The sequence below is a fragment of the Manis pentadactyla genome, chromosome 2 (assembly GCF_030020395.1).
Source record: "Manis pentadactyla isolate mManPen7 chromosome 2, mManPen7.hap1, whole genome shotgun sequence".
In the NCBI taxonomy this organism is placed as follows: Eukaryota; Metazoa; Chordata; class Mammalia; order Pholidota; family Manidae; genus Manis; species Manis pentadactyla.
In genome coordinates this window covers 150,566,391-150,577,930 of record NC_080020.1, presented here as the reverse complement: position 1 = coordinate 150,577,930, position 11,540 = coordinate 150,566,391, and the positions used below count along the sequence as shown (strand labels likewise).

Sequence of the window (11,540 nt, the reverse complement as noted above, 5' to 3'; positions counted from 1 at the left end):
CGAGGACTATAGAAATGAGGCCATGGGATCAATTTCACATCCTCCACCCAGAGGCCCGGTTAATTTCATTTAGGACAGGTGACAGCTGGTGTCCCTAGTTCAACCAGCCCTCTTACACATGCAGGCTCTGAGTAGGTACGTGCTCATACAATAACACTTTTCAATTTATTCATAGCTTATGCCTTCCTAATGTGCTAATGTACCAAGGACATTAACCTCTGCACATGACTCTTACTAGCAACATAATTAGGGCTTTCATTTGGGTTGAGCATATAGCCACACAGAATCCTAAGTAGAATTAGGTGTAAAATCCATTTTCTTTTCATAGAATGTTTAATTGTAACGGACATAACAAAACACTTCCTTTCATGGCAGTCACTGATGAGACAGCCAGACCCATGTACATGCTCTCCTGTACCTGAGGGGCCCAATCTCACTCTGACTCATGGTCACTGGCTTCCTAATGCCCTATACCATTACAAGGGAAAATAAATTTTAAAGTTTCTGTCAAATAGAATTCCAATTCCTCATGTCACATTTTATGCACATAAAGCTTTTCCTTCCTCTGCCAGAGAATGTATCTCAGCTGAACAGTGACTTCTTTTGCCTACTTCAGTCTAATTGGTTTCTAGATTATCCAATTAGTCTTGTTTCGCCTTCTGAAAGGGCACCAGCTGTGCCTTTTCCTTGCACAAAACCATCTCTGATCTGGGTGCTTAATTTCATTTATTCCTTACAATTCTTTATCTTCTGTGGCTGTACCAGACGTCTTTAGGCAATAGATGTATTTTTAAATAAAACTAGTGAGTATAAGGCGTGCAGCCAAGAATGTAGAATGTAGTTAGCATCTGCAGGGACAGAACATTACAGAGAACAGACAGCTATATGTTGCATTTTTGCCTGGAAGAGACTCTATAATCACTCTAAACCAGTAAGCCATGGGGACTTTCAAACTACAGTGCAGTATAAGCAAAAATTTCTTACTGGAGAGGTTCCAAATCACTATCACATGTTACAATTTTCCTTGGTCTAGATTCACCTTCTGAGTGTCTGGTGTATGGTCCAGTTGAAGCCGATGGAACCACCACATTCACAGGCGTGAGTGTAATGGGAAAATGCAACTCCACACAGACATCACTGCCATTTCTTGATCTGAAATCCATGATTTGGAGCACCTTGGAGACAAACCATTTCGGTAGAGTTTGTTTTGCACTAATGCACAATTTTCCTTTTCCCCTTTTTGTAGAGGTCACATGAAAGGCTGGCCACATGTAGTGTAACAAACAGTATTATCTGCAAAGGAACTTGGGAGAACGTGTGGAATGAAAAGGAACAGCCTTCACTCATCCCAGAATGCTTGTAGATTGTAATTTGCAGGGCAACACATTTGAACTCTTCTGTTACATTAAAAGTGGGATTTTTTCTGGAAGTCTGATAGAAAACTGAGCAACAATAAAATGAAAAGTGTTTTCCTCTTCTGCAAAGAAATAGTAGGAATTAAATAAATCATCTTATTAGAGCTGTCATGTAACTTCAAAAGGTAACATTCAAATCACGATTGTGTGCAAAATCATAATCCTACCCTGATTCATTTAATAATTTTCCAAGAGAATGGGCAAAGGCCCACTAAAGCAATTACTGTGGATTTGTGTAAAAACGATTTTAAAGGTTTTTATGAGTGTGGAGGAATTATTTTTTTAAAGCCAGTTTTAAAACTGTAGCACTGGCTGATCTATTGGTATAAAAACCTTCATTTTTCCTCACTGTACATATTATTCTTTGGTAAAACCATACTCCAGTGGCTACTTGTTCTCTGCTCTTCTGCATGGAATTATCTTCTGATGTTATCTCCACCATGAAATGAAGTTCACTATGCATCTCCAAACAGAATGCATGTTGGATGAATCTTTCTGAAAACTAAGGACAGCAGACTGCTTCTCAATTGGTTGTGTGATCCCCTTCTGCTAATTAACAATTGGAATTCCCCAGCAGAGAGAGGCAAGGGAGTGCTTCATAAAGAGCATCTGTCCGTAACGTATGCTTCACTGCAGAACAAAAGTAAAGACACCCCAATGGATGCCTAAAGATTGTTAAAGTAAAGCATGCTTTATTAAAAGAGGCATGGCTTCACCTGGGTAGAAAAACCACTAATACTAAGACCCCAAAGAGCCAGTCCAAGATACAAACAGTTGTCAAGGTTGTCTTTCTTAAGTGTAATTTTCACATGGCATTGGTATGCTGGAAGCTTAGAAGCTTGCCCAGTATATCTTATCCCCTCTGCATGCAGCAGAGCATGTAGGTAACCCTCCTCCCACTGCCTCTGATAATTCCCAGGCCAGACCATTCAGTTCAGCCACACTTCTCAGAACCTTGCACAGGAAGCAAATGAGCTGAGAGACGTGGGGTGAGAGGCCACTGAGCGCCAGTGGAAAGGGCTGCGCAGGGCACATGCCTGCCACCTTTTAGTTCCTGACCGGCTCAGTAGTCCCTCCTTAACTTGGGTTCTGCATGATTCCTCTGTGTTCTCCGGCTACCTAGTCACTTGAGCTAATTTGAGCAGACACCCCTTTCTTATAACAAACTGATGCATTTCTAATACCTGTCATTTATCTTCCCAGTGAGGATTCCAGGAAAAAGGTTGCTTCCATACTAGCCTCGGGGTGACTGTTTTGAAGTATACTCAGTGTATCCTGGCCACACAGAGGGAGGCCTAGATTTGAGGCATTGACTCAACACCTTATTGTGGAGCACCTGTATGAGCCATATGCCTGCCAGGGGGTGGGGAGAACTCAGTAGGGACACATTGCCATGACACTGGCCCTCGTTGTACCCACAGCAGTCACCATGCCTGACAAAGACAGGAATGAAAATGGGGCCACCCCAAGAGATTCTGTGAACTAGAACACATTGGGGAGTGAAGGTCCAGCCAGGGGCCTTGTCAGAGTGGTCAGGTAACTCAGGGCCACAGGGTGGGCCTCTTGGCAGGGGATGTAGAGGAGGTACAGCCAGACCTCAGTGGCTCACAGAGCCCTTGGTAGTAAGAGGGAGCAGGTCCTCCAGGGAGGGTGACTGAGGCCCAACCTGCCGGGCCACAGACATTGGTCATGCCTCCACCAGAGTGAACAGCACCCAGGAGAACAAAGACATTGCCTCCAGGGGCCAGGGGCCAGGGAGTCGGGCAAGGCCTTAGAAGGGGTCCCTGTGGGCAGGGTTTACCTGGAGCAGAGCCCATTTATGTCTGCTGCCCTTGTGCAAAGGTTTCTAGCTCTTTTCCATTTGGAAGACTGCCCTGGCCTTCCCTGTGAGTTTTGTGGTCCCCCACCCAGGAAGCCACCCCTCTTCCCCCCAAGGAGCCTGGGGGCATCCTGTGGAGAGACAGTGGAGGGAAATGACACCAAGAGATGAACCACATTTACCTAAGGAGGTGGGCATGACCTCAGAGGACTGGCTGAGTCGTCACACCAGGCCAACTCTAGTAGGTGGGACCTCAGTGAGGTTGTCCTCCTGGTACCCAACACATGCAGAAGAAGAGAGCAGAGCCCCTTAGGGTCTCACTCATGAGCTTGCGAGGCCAGCCCACCAGAGTGGACCTGTATTCTTTTTTTTTTTTTTTAATTTTTATTTTGGTATCATTAATCTACAATTACATGAAGGACATTATGTTTACTAGGCTCCCCCCTTCACCAAGTCCCCCCGACATCCCCGTTCACAGTCACTGTCCATCAACATAGTAAGATGCTGTAAAATCACTACTTGTCTTCTCTGTGTTGCACAACCCTCTGGACTTGTATTCTTTGCCTCATTTTACAGAGGGAAAAGGAGACTTAAGGAGATTGGAGGTGACCTTGTTGCAGTCAAAGAGCCCATAAGTGGCAGAGCACTTGGCGACCGCAGGCTTAACCACTCCTACAGGGGGTTCCATGTTCATAAAGCAGCTCCTGCAGAGCGCAGCTGTGAGACAGAAAGAAAGAAACTTGAGAAAGCTTGTAGCACAGTGCCTGGCACATAGTAAGTGCTCAATAAATCCTGGACTCTGGCCTAGTTTACAACTTTCCTTGAAAAGAAATAGTTAAAATGACTTCAGTTATTTTGAAATTTTTAGTATGGTGATAGTGTTATGGTTATGTTTTTAAAGTGAACCCTTATGCATTTTAGAGATTCACACTCAAAGATTTACAGATGAAATGAGACGATGCCTGAGCTTTTCTTCAACGTAATCCAGTCGGCAGGGGTAGAGGGAAACGGGAAGGGGACAGGAGACCAGACCGTCAGGTGCTGCTGACTGCGGATGCTGGTCACGGGTGTGAGGAGTTGGTCATGCTCAGCTGTCCACTTCTCTGCACCTGAAATTGTTTATAATAAAAACAAACTTATATGGATATATAAATATTTTGAAGCTGCATTCTGGGGGATGATGCATAAAAGACATTTATACACATATAGACACACACACACACATACATGTTTCTGATCTGCCTCAACACCCTCTTAACATATAGACTACCCACAAAGTATGTTATTGGCAGTGTAATGAGCACTAGTGTTTGATCCATTCAGCACTATTAGGACTCCGGTTTCGTGTTCTGCAGGGCACTCATGCAATTGTTCTGCAAAAAAAAAAAAAAGGTTCTTTTTTTGCAAAGTCCCAAATCCTCTCTCGGTGATTCACAGGTATATTATCACATTGAAGGATATGAGAGGTCCTGCAGTAAATAAGCCTGTTTAACTCTGTTTAACTGAGTATTTCCAAGTTTAATTGTCTATGGAAACCCACCCCCTCCCATTTGTTGGTGTATTTGTTTTTGGGTAACACCGATCACCACTGATAAACATCTTGAACTGATAAGTATCATAATGGGTTCCACCGAACTCAGTTTGGGAAACATGGGGATGAGCTACATCCAAGAATAAGTCAGATCTTGTGGGCTGTCCTTGGAGCATAGGCTACGGTTAAATAAAATAGTTTCTAGAGATTTGACAAAAAGGAAGCTCAGTGTCCTTGTCTTTTGCTTTCCCATGGCCCCACCCCCTAACTGCCACATACCCAGAGAAGAGGACAAGGTGGCCTGGTGGCTATGCCTCACTCACCTCTCCCACGGGCCTGCGGTGTGAGCAGGAGGCCACAGGAACATCTCTGGCTCCTGGGGACAGTGGTGAAGGCTCTGCTCCCACTCTTCCCCTTCCGAGATTACACAGAGCTCAAGCCTTCTTGGGTCAAGCAGGACTGAAGGTGACTGGGTTCCATCCAAGGGGAGATAACATATGAAATCAGAAATACAAATGTAGTTACTTTTTATGTATTCAAAATTCTGATATGAAGCAAATAAATTTTCTCTGATTTTGCCCTGAGCTCGCACTTGATCTTAAGTTTTAGGTGTGCAAATGAACATGGAATAGACTGATTCATATAGGATTTCCTTGCTCTGGATGTTTTGTTAAAAAATAAATAAAAAGAGTATGATCATAACTGCTCAAGAACTATGCTAAAAGTCACAGAACGTTAATTCACAGACTTTTTTAATTTATCCGCCCAACTACCCAATTAGCCTCTTCCCTTCTGGACCCTTCTGCAGCCCAGCCAAATGCCCACACATGCCCTCCGCCTCATCCTTCAGGCAGGCTTTCCTCTGTCAGTGGCCCCCAGGGTCTGAGGATGCTGGAGTCCTCTGCTTCCTTCCCTCCATTTCCTTCTTTTTTATTTTATCTTCCCTGTTCTTCCTTTCCATCTCTCATCATTCAGAGGGCTGGGAGAGTCAGGATGAAGATTACAATTCTAATGCCAATGCTAAACCCAGTGTTCCTTACTTTAATTATTGGTACCATTACTTCACATTTGCTTAGAAAATTCAGCAAATACTTTCATATCCATCCATACATGAAATAGATATTTTTGTTTTGTAGGTAAAGAAACTAACTTCTTAAAGAAGTTAAACAGTTTGCTCAAGATCCTACAGTTGCAATTTTATTGCAAGTAAATCATTGACCTGCCTAATTATCGCTATTGTTCACATTTCACTATCTGGATCTTTGGTTTACCAAAAATGATGACATGATGTGACCACACACCTGAGAATTTCTTTTCTCCTCCACAGGGGAAGGCCTGTAGTTTAATATTCCTACAGAAATGATTCAGATTGAACAGCTGCTTCTCTGGCCTCATTTCACTCACCTCCCTGAAGCATAGCACTTGTGTTTCCAAAGGATCAGCGCATTTGCGTGTCTCAGAGCCTTTGCACAAGCTACTCCTTCTGCTTGAACTCTCTAGACTTCTCATCTTCTGGTTAGTTGTTGTCCAGCCTCCTTCAGCTTAATCTTCTCGTCGTGGAAGCCTTCCCAGACCCCCTTTCTTCAATCAGTTTAACCAGGGGTTCTGCAGGGCCTCTGATACTCTCTGGGCTCACCTCCATCATAGCATTGCCCATGCTGGGCTGTAGCAGTCTGTGTGCATGGCTGTCCTTCCTCTGTAAGCGAGCTGCTTAGGGCAGGAGCTGACTAGTATGGTGCTGGATAGAAACTTTCTGAACAAATGTTTGTTGAATGACTGCAGTAATGGGAAATGTCCTCTAGGAAGGGATGATAGAAATCTGAGTGGTGTGTTTATTAAAAGGACCATGCCTCACATCTTTCACTCAAGCATTCTATTTTCTGTTTCATAAGGTGGGGGTGGTGTTTCTGTTTGGATCCGTCCTAGGAACCACATCACTTGAATTTCCTGACTTTGTTGCCTTTACCACATCAGATACAGCCCACCACACAGAGGCCTGCGCATTTGATTTCCTCTGCAAGGAAGAAAAACAAAACAAAACAAAAGTCTCGATTTATCACGAAACCCAGCACAGGAAAGCTTGAAACAATGGCCCCCAAACTCAGCTCTCACGTTGCTGAAAAAGCCATTTGTCTTAACACGAGGAAGAGAGTTGCTCAAATCTAACAAAGGCAAGTCTTCTTCCTGGACAAACCGCTTTGCCAGGAATGAGGAACATTCACAGCACAGGTTGATGGTCCAGTGACTTTTGCAAATGAACAGGCTGGTCAAGGGGAGGGGGAGCTGTCAGGGTCCCACTGGAGAGTGCTTGGTTTAGAGGATGAGACGGACAACAGCTATGAATGACAGAATCTTTGGACAATACACACATTTAAACACACACCATGAAACCTTTAAATGTCTTGGAGAAAGCTAGAGGCCCATTGAGTCACATGTGGTTATATAAATGGTGAAATTTTCCCTATTCTCCCTTGTACCTTCCTCTGATAACTTGAGAAAGAGTGTCTGCTTCCACTTCATTTTATAGTGACCCACCATGCTGTCTGTGTTAATAGTTTCATTCTTTGTTGAACACCCTCTGATTTCATGATAAATTTAAAAATCATTTTTGATCCTTCCTTGCTTTCTTTTAGATTAATTTAATCTTTTTATCATTCCACTTTTTATCCTCTAGTAGTTTGAAAATAACACCATATGTTATTTTTTTAAAGATGACTCGAGAAATTGCAACAAATCTTTAACTACTCAAAGTCTAAATTACTCAGCACATTTAACCTACTCCTGGACAACAGAAGAAACTTAACAACACTTAACCCCATTTACCTGTCTACCTTCTTAGGTATAATTCTTGTAATTTATTTTAGTTCTATCTTTTTACTACTCCCCAGCACTCATATTTGGTTTTATTTGTGTGTTTGGTTTATCCATATATTTACCATTTCTGATTCTAGTATCAGGACAAAATAATATACACCTTTTAGCAGCCAATACGTCTTTTTAAATTTCTTAGAAGGTAGCGAATGATGTTATATCCTTAAGTATATTCTGGATATTGTGGAAGCTGGTAATTATTAAGCAGTAACAGATACAGGTATGTAAGGGAAAAATCAGTTATACAGTAATAAGCAATTGCACTCTAATTTTAAAAAATACTTTACCAGAAAAACAAAAGATGGAATAATTTCCAAAAATGTATTTAAAGGAGAAGTAAAATGTCTACATGGGATGCAGTGGGTAATGGGAGCAATAATTACATGGTGGATTTTTTGGGAATATAATTGATCTTTAAAAAGTTAAAATCCCTGACCCCCCGTTCTGAGAGAAATCTTCTGCATACGTGGATGTTTTATTGCCCTTGTCTAGCTTGGATTAACACATAGTCTACAGGCACACACCTGATCATCTACATTTGCTCTCTTACAACACTAAACTATGTTTTCTACCTTTATCTTGTATCTACCTACCACTTCAGCATTTTATTAAAAATAATAATAATAAAGAGAGAAATGTGGTATCCACATATAAATCAAGTATAAAAATCAAATGAGTATTCATATTTGAACTGACTATTTATAGTTCATAATGCATGAGCAAAACCGAAAGTTTCTGTGATGGCTGCCCTTGTACTGTTCACCATGTAAGAACTTATTCACTACGTAAGAATTTGTTCTCCATGTAAGAACTTGTTTGTTATGCCTCAGAAGATTGGAGACTGATGAAAATTAGGCTTGGGGTGGATTAATGATTGTGCATTGAGCATTGACTCCCCTATACAGAATTTTATTGTTGTTAACAACCATTTGATCAATAAATATGAGAGATGCCCTCACAAAAAAAAAAAAAAGTATACACTTCCAATGGTAAAATAATAAGTAACCGGGATGTAATGAATATAGTCAAGATATTGTAAAAGCTTGATATGGTGATAGCTGGTACCTAGAATTGTCATGTATATAAATGTTGAATCACTATGTCGTACACCTGAAACTAATGTAATGTAATACTGTGTGTCAACTACCCTTCAATAAAAAATAATTATCTACAAAAAAAAAAAAGTTAAAATCCCTGGAAAAAGAAATGAAAGGCTCTGAAAGTCAGATAATTTTGTTTAAAATGCATGAAGCTCTTTGACATTACAGCAAGGTTGGGGAAATGCCAGGAATTGAGATCTAGCCACAAGAACAAAGCTGAAGTATTTTGTGTCATGAAATGAAATAAAAATTTTAAAAGAATAATTTCAGCATCTTTATGGTGATTTTCCAGGAGATCGTTTTTCAGCCTCAGATCTGCAGCTGCGACCAGAAGCTCCCTGGGCTCCCCAGCACGGGAGGAGAAAATGAAGGAGGGCTCTGATTCCTACCAGTGCACGTCCACAGCCAAGAATGATGCAAGAACTTCAGCTAGAAAGGGTTAGCAGCCCACCTTTAGAAGAGTGTGAAAGGGAGGGTTTGCAGTCTTAAGGAAGAAAGGAAGCAACAGAAATGGGAAGGTAAAATATGCTGCAAGAGCCACAGGAAAATGCCGCAGGCCCCTCCAGGAGTTCACCTGCAGCCCTCCAGCCTTCCAGGTCTGGGTGACTCTACCACCACCTGCCCTGATAGCCAAGCTAGTGAGCCTCACATTTTCTTAGGGGTCTTCTTTCCCTGCCTCATATCAAATGGCAGGCAGATGCCACTTCTGAGGATTTTTCAACCCCTGGTGGAATTTGCAAAATCCATTTAGTCTTCCCTCCCCTGTGCTTTTAAAAGGAAGGCACTTTATTCTGAGATTGAGCTTATTGCAACTGCTGCGTGCTGATACTCTGTGTACATCCTGGCACTTCATGGGTGCTCACCATGATTTCTTGAGTTCAAGTTAAATTCAGGAAGGCCAGTCACCCATGTGATGTATTTTCTGTGGCCGAAACCTGTTGGGCTGTTGTTTCCTCATTGGTGTTCCTTGCTCCTTGAAGATTCCATTGCTATAATCTTTATGATGCTTCTTCTCTGGCTCAGGATTCACAGGGCTTTTTGCAGCTGTTAGTAACTGCCTGCAAAATTCTAGAGTGTTTCTCCACGCTGGAATTAGTCTCTGTGAATAGATAGGCCATGGTGATCACTTTTTATTACCAAATCAAAGAGCCACCTATGAGGAAAGGCATCTACAATCCTTGGGAAAAATACTTCTGAAAGTCATTCTCGTGCATCTGTGAGCGGCAAAATGAGAATGTATGTTGCTTTTTTTAAAAAAGGATTCTTCTTTTTAGTCTGCTTGCAGAAGTAGTTCACATTATTTTACAAATGGCGTTTCAAACCCTTCTGTGCCGCATATACTGAAATAATGTTACTTGAGATAAATTTGAAATCAAGCTGCTGGAGTTGGGAGGCTAAGCTGTCTGTCACCCCTGAAAAAAGAAGTGTCTAATTCAATTACTAGACCCAAATGGTCAGTTCCTGGCCAGGTGGATGGAAGCTGAATACAGTCACGGTAATGGATGCTGGGTAGACAGGTGGCCACGGGAGATACAGGGCTCAGCTCAACAAGTTCCTGAGGAGGGACTAATGATCCTAGTCACCAGTTTATTCCAGAACTTCACTCACAAAAGACCTCTGAGGCAGTTCAGTGTTTTTGAGATGTGCACCAACTCCCCTTCAAACATTTCCATGCTCATTTCCGTGGGAGTGGATATGACTGGTCAACAGGCAACAAAGGGATTTCCTGGCTTTGGGGACAAACTATGGACAAAGTAGCAAGACTGAGACTAGGTTTCTGCTGCCCCACGGCTAGGGACAGGGGGTCCCAGAGCCCTGCTGACAGATGGAGACACTGCCTGTGTCTAGGGCAGCCCTCGAGGTCCGCTCAGAGCAGCCGTGTTTCCAGTCCCCTCCCGGCCCACCCACCAGCCGCATGGCAGGAGGCTGCCTGCCCGTGAGGACACCTGGTACAGCACCGCATTCCCCATGTGGACAGCTCTCCTTTCCCGGTCCTCCTGGTGGGCCTCCAAATACCTGCAAGCCCAGGGGACAGAAGCCGGAGCATTGAGCCTACAGGAGACCCCATCCTGCACTGCTGGCACTGCGAGAAGAGCCTGAAGGGAGCCAGCCTGCGCCTCCACCGGAGTGTGGGTGGTAGTTACTGGCCTTCTGCTGAACTAATGCTGGAAAAAAGCAGAACAGGAAAGGTAGAAAAAGGAGGGAAAAAGTCATCCGGCCTGACTCAAGAGTACCCACTGTCTCCTCAGTATTCTTTTAGGTGCTGGGAATAGGATGGGGAAGCTCCTGGCCTGGAGGAGAAGAAAGAGTGGAAGACAGGAAGGCAGGCAAGAGGTGGGAAGAGCCACATGTGGGCTTGAAAAGAACAAACAAGCTGGTCTACCCAGATGATGGAATACTACTCAGCCCTGAAGAGGAACAAGGTTCTGACACCTGCTACAACATGGAGGGTCCTCAAACACTTTACATTAAGTGAGACAGGCCTGACACAGAGAGCCAAATATTGTATGATTCTTTTATATGAAATGTGCAGAACAGATGAATCCATAGAGAGCAGAAACTAGACTAGTGGCTGCCAGAGCTGAGGGGAAGGAGGAGAGGGGAATGACTGCTGATGGGAAGGGGTTTTACTTTCTTGAAACTGTGTTTGAACTAGATGCAGGTGGTGGTCGCACAACATTGTGAATGTAGTAAGTGCCACTGAATTATGCTTTAAAATGATTAAATGCCTTGTGTTTTACTGTAATAAAAAAGTGCCCAAGGCTCATAGATAGTTTGAGTCTTCAGCAGTTAATGCAGATATA

At 43.0% G+C, this 11,540-nt stretch overlaps 1 long non-coding RNA gene across 1 annotated transcript; it reads right to left on the bottom strand.

Moving 5' to 3' along the window:
* Positions 1 to 4,206: 4,206 nt before the first annotated feature.
* LOC130682716 (uncharacterized) lies at positions 4,207 to 6,510 on the bottom strand. The gene is made up of 3 exons (XR_008996008.1): positions 6,170 to 6,510; positions 5,089 to 5,234; positions 4,207 to 4,343 (listed from the first exon to the last, which is right to left on the bottom strand). It is a non-coding gene; the product is annotated as an uncharacterized LOC130682716 (long non-coding RNA).
* Positions 6,511 to 11,540: the final 5,030 nt, after the last annotated feature.